Consider the following 14962-nt stretch of genomic DNA (forward strand, 5'->3'; position numbering starts at 1 on the left):
AATATTGAACACTTTGTTCATTTTGCTTTTTAACCTTTCTATATAACGCCCCAGAAATATCGGCGAGGTTGGCCGAATGGTTAGCTTATCAGACCCTGGATCAAAGTGGCCGTTCCGGATTCCCTTATGGAGCTCTGTCGATGATAAGTTTTCACTAACGGATCCAGGAGTGGGGGGGGGGGGGGGCTTTCTAAAATCGTCCAAGTTTACTTTTTATTTCATATAGGAAAAAAAAACGAGTAATCAAATACGGCCAAAGTGCACCATTTCGGACTAGAAATTTATATATATATTAGGGGCAGCACCCACAAAATCCCCTTGTAAACTTTTTTTAACCAACTAAATTTCGGTTCTGAGGGAAGGGCGCATGTCCAAAGGTTATGACGTTCCGGCCCTTTTACGTCAAATCCAAAGCCGCCCCCTGGTACTGGCTGTGGGAAGGATTACTGGTTCCAGGTATTGGTTATTAACAAGGAATGGTAAATGGTTCTCAATCAAATGCTCACACAAAAACTAAACTATGTACGTCTATAAAAAAATCTAATTTTTTTTCCATCCTTGCGATTTTAAAGCTGCACTCTCACAGATTTACCTTTTCTACAACTTTTTATTTTTTGTCTTGGAATGAGCAAATTTTTGAGTAAATATCTACAAACCAGTGATAAAAGACTGCTGACAAAAGATCAGATCGCAGAGTTATATATTATATTTCCGCTCCAAAATTAAGGTTTTATGGCTAACACCGTCACTAACGCTTTAGAAAAATATATAAAACATCAAGTTTTGTACTAAAATAAAAATCTGCGATCTAATTTTTTGTCAGCAGTCTTATATGACTGGTTTACATGCATGTTTGCATGAACTGGATCGTTTCAAGACAAACAAAAATATAAAAAGTTGTCTAAACTTTTTAAACTGTGAGAGTGCAGCTTTAAGTATTTAAAAACATCTTACCCCGTTAAAAGCCACAACCGGCAACCTCGGTTACACTCTATGCCACAATAATGTATCGGGGGTACCCGGCGATGGTTAACGCGAACTTTTGTACATTGTGTACATTTTCCTATTATTTCCTGAAATGAGCATAAATACTGTCATTTTGTTGTTGTTATTGTTCTGGTTGATAATGATGGTGTTTTTGATTGTATAATTTTAGATGGTGATTTGAGACGGCTGAAATATCGGTCAACGAGTTGTCGTTTTGTTTCCCTGGAGGCATTTAGCGTCACGATCAGTCTCAGCGTTTTTCTATTGCCATCGAGACAGACGAGAAGTTTCACCACATGCACGTGGCAGGAACCTACCAGAAACACGTGATATCGTGACATTAACTGATTCTGACCTGTATGTAATATTTCCATTGTCTATTGTAGATCACACATCTCCGTGGGAAGGGTCTTCTGTATCTTCTTGGATTTTGTTTTTTCTAATATTATCAAAACACTCACGAATGGTATTGTCGTCATGGCATGCAAAACACGTTAATGTGTTTGGAAAAAGTTCAGAAAAACAATGTTAAGTTCGGTACATATGTTTCTAGTATATTAATAATAAGGAAGTAGCCCCCTGCCGAGCCCCCTCCCCATCCCCCACCCGCCCCATACTTATCGTATTGCAACCCGACTCCTGCGTAGCAAATCGTAGTTAACGATGAGTCTGCCTCATGATAAAATAGTACCACCATTTGAGCTTCTGCGTGTCGCGTACCAATCTGTTGAATTCCGAGAGCAGTAAAATCATACCATGAAAGGTGATCGCCTCAGCGTCAACAACGACGGTACGGCACTGTGTTCCACGTACAGTTACTGTTTTCCACGGTTATAGTGTCATGTACGAACAAGTGGTTAAATTATCTGTGTATCATGCAGTATGTACTCAGAACATTTATAGCATAGCTGTTTATAACCTCGCACCAGTTTTATATGAAGTCTTGTTGGCAATTGTTTTGAAATCAGGCATCAACTTCACTATGTCGTAATATCTGCGGTGTTTCAACATAAATGGAGCAAACGTGAACGGCATAATAATATATAATTAGTTTTAACCTCAAACGTGTTTTTCTTGTAACAGTTTTAAGTGTTTAAGGCGTTTTATTAATGTTGTCTTTAAAGTAAGCAGATGTCGTTACGAATAGTTGTTGAGGTACCATATTGGCACAGTCAGACTAAGCTTAGTAAGAAATCACTGGGGTTAAAGCTGCACTCTCACAGATATGCCATTTAAACATTTTTTTTTGTCTATGAAAGAGCAAATATTTGCGTGAATACCTGCAAACCAATGATAAAGATTGCTGTCAAAAGATCAGATAGCAGAATTTTAATACTTTATTTCTAAAATCAATGTTTTATGGCTTAAACCGTTACTAACGGTTTAAAACTGCCCTCAGTGGGTGTATACCACGTGATAAATTGCGTCATAAATGCTACGTCGGAAGGCAATATTTTGCTACGAATGAAAACTCTTAACGAAGATAACTTCACTATTTCTTCACCATTTTAAATGAAACAAAGCGCATTCTATGCCGCTTACGGAGCCCCGCCTTCAGTATTTTACCAGAGTTTGATTGGGAGTTTAGTTTCTTAAAACACTTCGACAAACCTTCACTGTCAAAACATTATTTAGGAAACAGGTTTGTCGAAGTGTTTGATGAAACTAATCACCTTATCAAACTTTGGTAATAAAACGAAGGCGAGGCTCTTTAAGCGGCATAGATTGCCCTTTGTTTTATTTAAAATGGTGTAATAAAAGAAAATCTATCTTTGATTTAAGTCTTCATTTTAAGCGAAATGTTGCCTTCCGACGTAGCATATATGACGTAATTTATCACGTGGTATACACACACTGTATATAAGACTGATGACAAAAAATTGATTGCAACTTTTTATATTTAAGTTCAAAAATTGATGTTTTATGCATTTTTCTTAAACCGTTAGTAACGGTTTAAGCCATAAAACATTTTCGAACGAAATATAAAATTCTGCGATTTGATTTAAATCTTTTGTCTTTGGTTTGCAGATATTTACGCAAAAAATGGCTCGTTTCAAGACAAAAAATAAAACAAAAAGTTGTCAAAACATTCAATCTGCGAGAGTGCAGCTTTAAACCCAATGTCTGGTGGCTTGAACCTTACACTTGTTCAACAGGTTTGACGTCGTCAGCGAAGTGAGTCATGTTGACGTTACAGTGTTATGTTCAAGCTTTGAAATATACAATGCCAAAGTAGCAACCGGTTGCTTCTATTTTGGAGGTAATTTCTAATCCAATCGTATAAATTGATAGTATTTTAGCCCGATCGCAACGGCTCCGATGATCGTCAAATAGAATGATAGTCTAAGTCAAGGCCTCGAGCCTCCCTTCCGGGAGACAACCGAACCAAAGTGAACCGTGTTAGTTAGACCGAAGCTCACCCCTGTTTCTTCTCTTTTTTTGGCTGTGTAACGCTTTAAATATCATTCATCGTTGTTATACACTAGTCCATTGTAACCACGGCCCCCAGGTCCGTGGGTATACCGAGGATAGCCGGGGGAATGGGCCGTGTTTTTATCTCCCAGGTGGCCCCGCTGTGCCGGGTGAATGCGGTGGTTTTGTCTTTGCGCAAAATATAGCGGGGAATGGGCCTAACCTAGGGCCCCTTGGGTGCGGGGGCATTTGGCGGGGATTTTACAATCAGTTCGTCCCCGCAGGGCGGGGATTTTACCCGGGGGTGGCTGGACCGAAATTCAAAGACCCCGCTATTCCCCGGACCTGGGGACCGTGATTACAACTGACTGGTGCATTACACAGACAGTGTTGTGGGACTTTGAATTTAGACTTCGCTCATTGATAAGAGTAAATCCCCCTCTCAGCTTCCAAATTCCTCTTTTAACCTCATGGACGTCACAAGTTTTAAGACCATACGGCTACATATAAGTGTAAAGATCAACGGCTACAAAGGAGACGTCAAAATGTTATAAAATTTTAGTGTAAAGAATAGCTACAAATGAGACGCAAAAATCAATAAAAAAAAATAGTGTAAAGATCAACGGCTACAAATGAGACGTCAAAGTGTATTTAAACTTTAAGATCAACGGCTTCAAATGAGACGTCAAAGTGTATTTAAACTTTAAGATCAACGGCTTCAAATGAGACGTCAAAGTGTATTTAAACTTTAAGATCAACGGCTACAAATGAGACGTCAAAGTGTATTTAAACTTTAAGATCAACGGCTTCAAATGAGACGTCAAAGTGTATTTAAACTTTAAGATCAACGGCTACAAATGAGACGTCAAAGTGTATTTAAACTTTAAGATCAACGGCTACAAAGGAGACGTCAAAGTGTATTTAAACTTTAAGATCAACGGCTACAAATGAGACGTCAAAGTGTATTTAAACTTTAAGATCAACGGCTACAAAGGAGACGTCAAAGTGTATTTAAACTTTAAGATCAACGGCTACAAATGAGACGTCAAAGTGTATTTAAACTTTAAGATCAACGGCTACAAAGGAGACGTCAAAGTGTATTTAAACTTTAAGATCAACGGCTTCAAATGAGACGTCAAAGTGTATTTAAACTTTAAGATCAACGGCTACAAAGGAGACGTCAAAGTGTATTTAAACTTTAAGATCAACGGCTACAAATGAGACGTCAAAGTGTATTTAAACTTTAAGATCAACGGCTACAAAGGAGACGTCAAAGTGTATTTAAACTTTAAGATCAACGGCTACAAATGAGACGTCAAAGTGTATTTAAACTTTAAGATCAACGGCTACAAAGGAGACGTCAAAGTGTATTTAAACTTTAAGATCAACGGCTACAAATGAGACGTCAAAGTGTATTTAAACTTTAAGATCAACGGCTACAAATGAGACGTCAAAGTGTATTTAAACTTTAAGATCAACGGCTTCAAATGAGACGTCAAAGTGTATTTAAACTTTAAGATCAACGGCTACAAATGAGACGTCAAAGTGTATTTAAACTTTAAGATCAACGGCTACAAAGGAGACGTCAAAGTGTATTTAAACTTTAAGATCAACGGCTACAAATGAGACGTCAAAGTGTATTTAAACTTTAAGATCAACGGCTTCAAATGAGACGTCAAAGTGTATTTAAACTTTAAGATCAACGGCTACAAATGAGAGGTCAAAGTGTATTTAAACTTTAAGATCAACGGCTTCAAATGAGAGGTCAAAGTGTATTTAAACTTTAAGATCAACGGCTACAAATGAGACGTCAAAGTGTATTTAAACTTTAAGATCAACGGCTTCAAATGAGACGTCAAAGTGTATTTAAACTTTAAGATCAACGGCTACAAATGAGACGTCAAAGTGTATTTAAACTTTAAGATCAACGGCTTCAAATGAGAGGTCAAAGTGTATTTAAACTTTAAGATCAACGGCTACAAATGAGACGTCAAAGTGTATTTAAACTTTAAGATCAACGGCTTCAAATGAGACGTCAAAGTGTATTTAAACTTTAAGATCAACGGCTACAAATGAGAGGTCAAAGTGTATTTAAACTTTAAGATCAACGGCTTCAAATGAGACGTCAAAGTGTATTTAAACTTTAAGATCAACGGCTACAAATGAGACGTCAAAGTGTATTTAAACTTTAAGATCAACGGCTTCAAATGAGACGTCAAAGTGTATTTAAACTTTAAGATCAACGGCTTCAAATGAGAGGTCAAAGTGTATTTAAACTTTAAGATCAACGGCTACAAATGAGACGTCAAAGTGTATTTAAACTTTAAGATCAACGGCTTCAAATGAGACGTCAAAGTGTATTTAAACTTTAAGATCAACGGCTTCAAATGAGACGTCAAAGTGTATTTAAACTTTAAGATCAACGGCTACAAATGAGAGGTCAAAGTGTATTTAAACTTTAAGATCAACGGCTACAAATGAGACGTCAAAGTGTATTTAAACTTTAAGATCAACGGCTTCAAATGAGACGTCAAAGTGTATTTAAACTTTAAGATCAACGGCTACAAATGAGAGGTCAAAGTGTATTTAAACTTTAAGATCAACGGCTACAAATGAGAGGTCAAAGTGTATTTAAACTTTAAGATCAACGGCTACAAATGAGAGGTCAAAGTGTATTTAAACTTTAAGATCAACGGCTTCAAATGAGAGGTCAAAGTGTATTTAAACTTTAAGATCAACGGCTTCAAATGAGAGGTCAAAGTGTATTTAAACTTTAAGATCAACGGCTTCAAATGAGAGGTCAAAGTGTATTTAAACTTTAAGATCAACGGCTTCAAATGAGACGTCAAAGTGTATTTAAACTTTAAGATCAACGGCTTCAAATGAGACGTCAAAGTGTATTTAAACTTTAAGATCAACGGCTACAAATGAGACGTCAAAGTGTATTTAAACTTTAAGATCAACGGCTACAAATGAGACGTCAAAGTGTATTTAAACTTTAAGATCAACGGCTACAAATGAGACGTCAAAGTGTATTTAAACTTTAAGATCAACGGCTTCAAATGAGAGGTCAAAGTGTATTTAAACTTTAAGATCAACGGCTTCAAATGAGAGGTCAAAGTGTATTTAAACTTTAAGATCAACGGCTACAAATGAGAGGTCAAAGTGTATTTAAACTTTAAGATCAACGGCTTCAAATGAGAGGTCAAAGTGTATTTAAACTTTAAGATAAGATCAACGGCTACAAATGAGACGTCAAAGTGTATTTAAACTTTAAGATAAGATCAACGGCTACAAAGGAGACGTCAAAGTGTATTTAAACTTTAAGATCAACGGCTACAAATGAGAGGTCAAAGTGTATTTAAACTTTAAGTAAAGATCAGTGGCTTCAAATGACACGTCATAATGTATTAAAATTTTAGTATTAAGATCAGCGGCTACAAATGAGACGTCAACATTTATTAATTTTTTAGTGATAGATAATACGACATAGTAACGAAATCAGACGTCACAAACAGGAACATTAAAATACATTAAACAACCCTGAACTTTTAATGCAATAAAACACTAAAGAGCTCATTGGGGGCTTTAACCGATTTATGAGCGCTCATCCTATTTATGAGCGTTTTACCGATAAATGAGCGCACAACCGATTAATGAGCGCTCAAGCTATTTTATGAGCGCTCAAGCTATTTGTGAGCGCTCAACCGATTTACGAACGCTCAGCTCCACACTTGCCTCAAAACTTCGATACATAAAAGCTATTTTTGCAGCCAACATGTAAGTGAAATCAATGACATGTATAGAACAAAATATTTCAAAAGGCTATAGAAACTACAGAGATATATATACACAGTTGCCAAAGCCCCTAAACGGACTTTGATTTTCATTCTAAATGGCACAAATGACAAACAGACAAGAAACTATTCTATCTTGATAGTGTGGTTAACATAAAGGGCAGAGCACCAGACCACCGTCAACAGTGTTAATAAAATACTGACAGGGCGGTCCAACACATACACACACTGCTGCAACTAACAGGATGAGCCATCAACAGGAAATAACAACGTGCATGTATAGACCAGCGATAATTAGTTTTTAATGACTAGTTCTCTAAATGCCACGTGCTTACCAGTCACATGTTTTCAACATTTCCAGAACCAACCGTTCCCGTTTCTACAGTGTTTCTACTGGAAGTTTATTGGCAGTATCAAAAAAAACATTTGCCAAAACAATGATGGCCTCCTTACAAGGGCTGAAAATGAGAGGAGAAATTGTTCAGGATTATCCCTTTTGTTACACATACATTGTGGACGAAGGTCATTGTTTTAGTTTTAATAAAATAAAGCCCGTTTGACCTCGAACTCGTGCGCACCGAAATAGGTTGCTTGTCGAATGGGTGTTGTTCGAAAGAGCGCGAGCTTATTTACCCTAGATTTTGGATTAGATCCGTTCAGCAAGAATTCCAAATTATTGGTCGAACCCCAAAAGAGGGTTATATCCCCCCCCCCCACGCACACACACACACACACCACAACCACCACCACCATCACCACCCTACTACTACCACCACCACCACCACCACCACCACTACCCTACCACCGCCACCACCACCACCACCACCACTACCACCACCACTACTACCCTACCACCACCACCACCACCACTACCACCACCACCACTACCACCACCACCACCACCATCACCACCACCACCACCACTACCACCACCACCACTACCCTACCACAACCACCACCACCACCACAACCACCACCACCACCACCACCACTACCCTACCACCACCACCACCACCACCACTACCACCACCACCACTACCACCACCACCACCACCACCACCACTACCCTACCACCACCACCACCACCACCACTACCCTACCACCACCACCACCACCACCACCACTACCACCACAACCAACAACAACAACAACAACAACATATCCCGGTTTAACACAGTAATTCTATTGAACCAAAACGTGACGTACCAACTATGAAGTGACTGCCAACTGAAAAGTGCAAACCGAGTCGGACGAACGTATAATTATAAGGCTTAACATTTTTTTAAGAAAACAAAATAGTTCTATTTTGCACACAGACGCACACTGCTCGCCACTAGGCGGTCACATAAGGACATTTATATGTGAATTGAAGCAGGTAGGGAGATTGCCAATTCCGCAGAAAGAAGTCAATTATGATGGTTCTTGAATGCATCAATGTTATATCATTTCTACGACCAACTGTTCCTGTGTCATTGAAATTGGATACCGTTGTATTAAGTCTCAATGCAAGACATCGAGTAGTTGCTGAGATATTAACATATGTGTGCTAACTTTGAAACCCTTTACAGAATTTCTAAGCCAAATAATAAAGGCCCATATTTTGCGTTTTATTCAAAATAGAGTTATCTTACACTAATCATCAAGCAGGTCAAATAGTTTGGGTTAAATGTATATGCAAAACCTTAACTAAGGTGTGACGCCGGCGGCTACGCCGACGCTAGGGTGCGTAGTATAGCTCTCATTATTCTTCGAATAATTGGGCTAAAAATGGTATAACTTTATTTAGTTCTGAGGCTTTAAAATTAAATTTCATTTATAATAATCACAACAAACTAGTTTTATTTTATTTTGTAAAATTTAAGTTGAAGTACAACATTTGGCTGAAATGAAATAGGATTCTTCAATTGTTTTATATTCCAAAAAGAATGAATAAATGTCAAAAACAGTGGTTATTATGAAGGATACCGAGTTTTATTTGAAAGAAAGGTGCAGAAATCACGATATTCCTACCTTATGAGACGATAGAAGATGGCACTTAATCTTTTATCACTCGCCATTCATTTAATATTTTAGCGTTTTCAGCTATTAAATACTCGTTTAAAATCTTCTTATTAGTAATTAACATTTTCCATAAAAACATTATTTTGTAAGAAGTGAAATGTTAACAGAAATACTGAAACATATCGTTTTACTTTTTCTGATTGTGTAATACACACGTGCACGATTATCAGTGATAATTTATCACATGTTTTCTTGCATAACTGACAGTCACATGCTTTACCGCGCTTTACCGCGCTTTACCACTCTGTGTCCCCTATCACGGTTCAAACAATTCACGTGCAACTACGTGCAATATGAAATGCACAGTAAACATAAGATAAATATATTAATACAATATAATTTTAAAACTTTAAAACGGCGGCGTTTCTCGGTAACTATTTCACGCTGACTTTAAATGACTGCACGTCATGACGTTGGCGTCAGTAAACAACTACGCATGCACTAAACATCGAATGTATGAACACAACTTTTTAAACGCCATTTTTACAAAAAAACAAAGGTTTAGAGAGGAAAGTTAAAAAAAATAATTCACGCACATGCGGGGTGGATCGTAAATTCTCACCCTTGAGCACGCTGCGTGGTCGGTAAATCGTCAAGCATCGGGTATGCTGCGTAGTCGGTAAATCGGCAAGCATCGGGTATGCTGCGTGGTCGGTAAATCGGCAAGCATCGGGTACGCTGCGTGGTCGGTAATCGGCAAGCATCGGGTACGCTGCGTGGTCGGTAACTCGGCAAGCATCGGGTACGCTGCGCGGTGGGTAACTCGACAAGCATCGGGTACGCTGCGTGGTGGGTAACTCTGACAGCATTAGGTACGCTGCGTGGTCGATAACCCGGCAAGCATCGGGTACGCTGCGTGGTGGGTAACCCGGCAAGCATCGGGTACGCTGCGTGGTCGGTAACCCGGCAAGAATCGGGTACGCTGCGTGGTTGGTAACACGGCAAGCATCGGTTATGCTGCGTAGTCGGTAACCCGGCAAACATCGGGTATGCTGCGTGGTCGGTAACCCGGCAAGCATCGGGTATGCTGCGTGGTGGGTAACCCGGCAAGCATCGGGTAAGCTGCGTGGTCGGTAACCCGGCAAGCATCGGGTACGCTGCGTGGTCGGTAACTCGGCAAGCATCGGGTTCGCTGCGTGGTCGGTAACTCGGCAAGCATCGGGTACGCTGCGTGGTCGGTAACTCGGCAAGCATCGGGTTCGCTGCGTGGTCAGTAACTTGGCAAACATTGAGTTGAATCATTCGATTCACCACGCATACACATGCAAAGTACTTACTTATATTCGTTAAATGCGTGCGTTGCCTATTTATTTGATAATCTCTCCATAATTAAAAATATTCTAGTTTTGATTGAACGTTAAAAGTTGGGATCCCAACTGTAATCAGATGACATCTGGTTAAACGTCGCCTTTATCTATCGCACTTTATACAAAAATCGCCTAATGTTCAAAATTAAAATTAAAATAAAGATGATTATTTGCTTCATTGTTTTACGGTTCTTTTTCCAACTGGGACATGTATTACATGTTTCCCCTGGAATACAATTTAAACTACCCTTTGGTCGCGACCCAACAATTTTATCCCCGTTAAAGGTGAACAGAATAAAATGTGCTCAAAAGAGACGCATTTTCAGGTAACAAAACAGGTGATATTTTATTGAGTGTAATAGCATTAAAAGACACCGCTGAGGTTTATTAAACATGTAGCACACTAGGGTAGATTCCTCAGTGGCCTTTACATATATCAGCCAAGGGTAGACTCCATATTGGCCTATACAAGGGTAGACTCCGCAGTGGCCTATGCATGTAGCACCCAAGGGTTGACTCCACATTGGCCTATACATGTAGCACCCAAGGGTTGACTCCCCAGTGGCCTATACATGTAGCACCCAAGGGTTGACTCCCCAGTGGCCTATACATGTAGCACCCAAGGGTTGACTCCCCAGTGGCCTATACATGTAGCACCCAAGGTTAGACTCCACATTGGCCTATATATGTAGCACCCAAGGTTAGACTCCACATTGGCCTATACATGTAGCACCCAGGGGTGGACAACCCAGTGGCCTATACATGTAGCACCCAAGGGTTGACTCCACATTGGCCTATACATGTAGCACCCAAGGGTGGACAACCCAGTGGCCTATACATGTAGCACCCAAGGGTTGACTCCACATTGGCCTATACATGTAGCACCCAAGGTTAGACTCCACATTGGCCTATATATGTAGCACCCAAGGTTAGACTCCACATTGGCCTATACATGTAGCACCCAAGGGTGGACAACCAAGTGGCCTATACATGTAGCACCCAAGGGTTGACTCCCCAGTGGCCTATACATGTAGCACCCAAGGGTTGACAACCCAGTGGCCTATACATGTAGCACCCAAGGGTGGACAACCAAGTGGCCTATACATGTAGCACCCAAGGGTGGACAACCCAGTGGCCTTTACATGTAGCTCCCAAGGGTTGACTCCCCAGTGGCCTATACATGTAGCACCCAAGGGTTGACAACCCAGTGGCCTATACATGTAACACCCAAGGGTTGACAACCAAGTGGCCTATACATGTAGCACCCAAGGGTGGACAACCCAGTGGCCTATACATGCAGCACCCAAGGGTAGACTCCCCAGTGGCCTATGCATGCAGCACCCAAGGGTAGACTCCCCAGTGACCTATACATGTAGCACCCAAGGGTAGACTCCACATTGGCCTATACATGTAGCACCCAAGGGTGGACAACCCAGTGGCCTATACATGTAGCACCCAATGGTAGACTCCTCAGTGGCCTATACATGTAGCACCCAAGGGTTGACTCCCCAGTGGCCTATACATGTAGCACCCAAGGGTGGACAACCCAGTGGCCTATACATGTAGCACCCAAGGGTGGACAACCCAGTGGCCTATACATGTAGCACCCAAGGGCGGACAACCCAGTGGCCTATACATGTAGCACCCAAGGGCGGACAACCAAGTGGCCTATACATGTAGCACCCAAGGGTAGACTCCACATTGGCCTATACATGTAGCACCCAAGGTTAGACTCCACATTGGCCTATATATGTAGCACCCAAGGGTGGACAACCAAGTGGCCTATACATGTAGCACCCAAGGGTTGACTCCCCAGTGGCCTATACATGTAGCACCCAAGGGTAGACTCCCCAGTGGCCTATACATGTAGCACCCAAGGTTAGACTCCACATTGGCCTATATATGTAGCACCCAAGGTTAGACTCCACATTGGCCTATACATGTAGCACCCAAGGGTGGACAACCCAGTGGCCTCTACATGTAGCACCCCAGAGGAAATTTCTCTGTGGCCTGTACACGTAGCACTTTAGGGTAAAATCCACCAAGAGGGAAATCCCAATGCTCAATTGCCACCATAGGAGAGATATCAAGAAATTATAGCCTTTAAGGATAAAACATCATTGTCCATTCCGAATGCCCTATCACGGAAAGGGGTAAACTACCCATGGCATATCACCATCTAGGGTAAACTCCCTATGCCCTATCACCATATAGAGTAAACTCCCCATGCTCTATCACCATATAGGGTGAACTCACCACGCTCTATCATCGTAGAGGGTAAACTGCCCATGCCCTATCACCGTAGAGGGTAAACTCCCTATGCCCTATCACAGTTGAGGGTAAACACCCCATGCCCTCTCACCGTAGAGGTTAAACATCCTATGCCCTATCACAGTAGAGGGTAAAATCCCTATGCCCTATCACCGTAGAGGGTAAACACCCCATGCCCTATCATCGTAGAAGGTAAACTCCACATGCCCTATCCCCGTAGACGGTAAACTCCACATGTCCTATTACTGTAGAGGGTAAACTCCCCATGCCCTATCTCTGAAGAGGGTCAACTACACATGCCCTGTCAGAGTAGAGGGTTAACTCCCTATACCCTATCATCGTAGAGGGTAAACTCCCCATGCCCTATCATCGTAGAGGGTTAACTCCCCATGCCCTATCACTGTAGAGGTTAAACTCCCCATGCCCTATTCCCGTAGAGGGTAAACTCCACATGCCTTATCACAGTAGAGAGTAAACTCCCCATGCCCTGATCACTGTAGAGGGTGAACTCCCCATGTCCTGATCACTGTAGAGGGTGAACTTTCTATGCCCTGATCAGTGTAGAGGGTAAACACCCCATGCTCTATTATCGTAGAGGGTAAACTCCCGATGCCATTCATCATAGAGGGTAAACTCCCCACGCCCTTTCATCGTAGAGGGGAAACTCCCCATGCCCTATTAGAGTACAGGGTAAACTCACCATGCTTTATCACCGTATGGGGTAAATTCCCCAAGCCATTTCACCGTAGAGGGTAAACTCCCCATGCCCTATCACCAGAGAGGGTGAACTCCCTATGCACTATTGCAGTAGAGTGTAAACTCCAAATGCCCTATCACTGTAGAGGGTAAACTCACCATGCCCTATCCCCGTAGAGGGTAAAATCCACATGCTCTATCAACATAGAGGGTAAACTCCCCCATGCTGTATCACAATAGAGGGTAAACTCTCCATACCCTATTGCAGTAGAGGGTAAACTCCCAATGCCCTTATCAAGTTTAGGGTAAACTCACCATGCCCTATCACTATAGAGGGTAAACTCCCCATGCCCTTTTGTAGTAGAGGGTAAACTCCCAATGCTCTAATCAATGTTTAGGGTAAACTCACCATGCCCTATCACTATAGAGGGTAAACTCACCATGCCCTATCACTATAGAGGGTAAACTCCCAATGCCCTAATCAACGTTTAGGGTAAACTCACCATGCCCTATCACTATAGAGGGTAAACTCCCAATGCCCTAATCAACGTTTAGGGTAAACTCACCATGCCCTATCAGTCTATCGCTATAGAGGGTAAACTTTCCCTGAAATTTCACTGTATATGGTAAGATCCCCATGCTCTATCACTGTTGCAGGTACATTGCCCATGCCCTAATCACTGTAGAGGGTACACTCCCTATGCCCTGATCAGTGTAGAGGGTAAACTCCCCATGCCCTGATCGCTGTAGAGGGTAAATTTCCCATGCCATGATCAGTATCAGTGTAGAGGGTAAATACCCATACATGATCACCGAAGAGGGTTAACTACCCATGCCCTGATCACCGTACAGGGTCAAATCCCCATGCCCTGATCACTGTAGAGGGTAAACTCCCCATGCCCTGATTAATGTAGAGGGTAAACTCCCCATGCCCAGATCACTGTAAAGGGTAAACTCCCCATGCCCTGATCACTGTAGAGGATAAAATCCCCATGTCCTGATTACTGCAGAGGGTAAACTCCCCCATGTCCTGATCACTATAGAGGGTAAACTCCCCATGCCCTGATCACTGTAAAGTGTAAACTCCCCATGCCCTGATCAGTGTAGCGCGTAAACTCCCCTTGCCCTGATCACTGTAAAGGGTAAATTCCCCATGCCCAGATCACTGTAAAGGGTAAACTCCCCATGCCCTGATCACTGGAGAGGGTAAACTCCCTATGCCCTGATCACTGTAGAGGGTAAACTCCCCATGCCATGATCACTGTAAAGGGTAAACTCCCTATGCCCTATCACAGTAGAGGGTAAACTCTCTATGCCCTATCACAGTAGAGAGTAAACTCCCCATGCCCTATCACCATAAGGGGTAAACTCCCTATGCCATATCACAGTAGTGGGTAAACTCCCTATGCCCTATCACAGTAGATGATAAAC

The sequence above is a fragment of the Mya arenaria genome, chromosome 17 (genome assembly GCF_026914265.1).
Source record: "Mya arenaria isolate MELC-2E11 chromosome 17, ASM2691426v1".
Lineage (NCBI taxonomy): Eukaryota > Metazoa > Mollusca > Bivalvia > Myida > Myidae > Mya > Mya arenaria.